This window comes from Olea europaea, chromosome 12 (genome assembly GCF_002742605.1).
Source record: "Olea europaea var. sylvestris chromosome 12, O_europaea_v1, whole genome shotgun sequence".
NCBI classification, from domain to species: Eukaryota; Viridiplantae; Streptophyta; class Magnoliopsida; order Lamiales; family Oleaceae; genus Olea; species Olea europaea.
Window position 1 is genome coordinate 31,321,806 of NC_036248.1, and position 1,050 is coordinate 31,322,855.

Here is a 1,050-nt window from a genome sequence, read left to right on the forward strand (position 1 = left end):
TTCTTCACGAATAATTGAACTGTACTTCGGTGAACTACATGCTGTTTATAACCAACAAACTAGTATTATCGATTTTCCCTAGCTTGGGAGTGAAAATAAATTGTCAACAGTCAGCTTATTTCACCATGTAACAGTATCAAGAATTAAGGCTCAAACTTACCAAGTAAAATTCATGTTGAGGGCGTGAAAGAACAGGTTTTTCATTGTATGCATGCATGAGTTTCCTTTCAGCTCCACTTAGACGAAGGTCTTCCACATTTGCTACACGGCCCAATATCTTTAACCTCTCCCTGTAGGGTACAATTGCGTCTATGGGAAAGCCTTTAACTTTTTCTACCTCATCATCAATTAATCTCTGCAATAAATGAAGTAAAAAAAAAAAACATTGAGAAGACACACATGACTAAAGAGGAGAAAGAATGTACAAGATCAACTAAATGTTAAAATTAAATTCATTCAGCAAACAGTCACGGATCAAAAATTGAAGTACATGTTTGGTCTGCAGTACTATTCCAATCCTCACTATCAAATGTGCCACATGAATGATTAATTGATGTCAACTTACTCTAATACTTTCTTGAAAATTGGTTGGAAGTTCCTTGGCATAGCTTTCGGAAAGCTTAAAATACAAAACAAAACTTATTCCTTCCCCATCGGTTTCACCCTGAAAAATTGCCGCGGGATATAACGGAATCTGCGAAACCAGAAAAAGACAACTGTCAACATTAATTAAGAATAAAAATAAGCTAATTAATTTACTAGAGTAATATTGCTTACTATTACGTGAACTTATGTTATGCACGAATAGGAATAGAAATAATTTTCCTCATAGAGAAATATATACATCTACAGACAAGTAAAAATATATATTGGTTAGCACGAGCATTGACTTAGTGCCACATAATCCACTTTCCAAGGAGAAATTCAAGTGATTAAATCCCGTCAACTCATCTTGGCCACTTACACAAACTCAACTCATTGCCGTATGAATAGCAGTGTATTGTATTTACATTATTTCCTCGTACATATTTATGCATATTTCCAATTTTT

General features: G+C 34.2%; 1 long non-coding RNA gene across 1 annotated transcript; it reads right to left on the bottom strand.

The window, feature by feature from the left end:
- LOC111407067 lies at positions 1 to 777 on the bottom strand. The gene is made up of 3 exons (XR_002705028.1): positions 566 to 777; positions 161 to 355; positions 1 to 41 (listed from the first exon to the last, which is right to left on the bottom strand). It is a non-coding gene; the product is annotated as an uncharacterized LOC111407067 (long non-coding RNA).
- Positions 778 to 1,050: the final 273 nt, after the last annotated feature.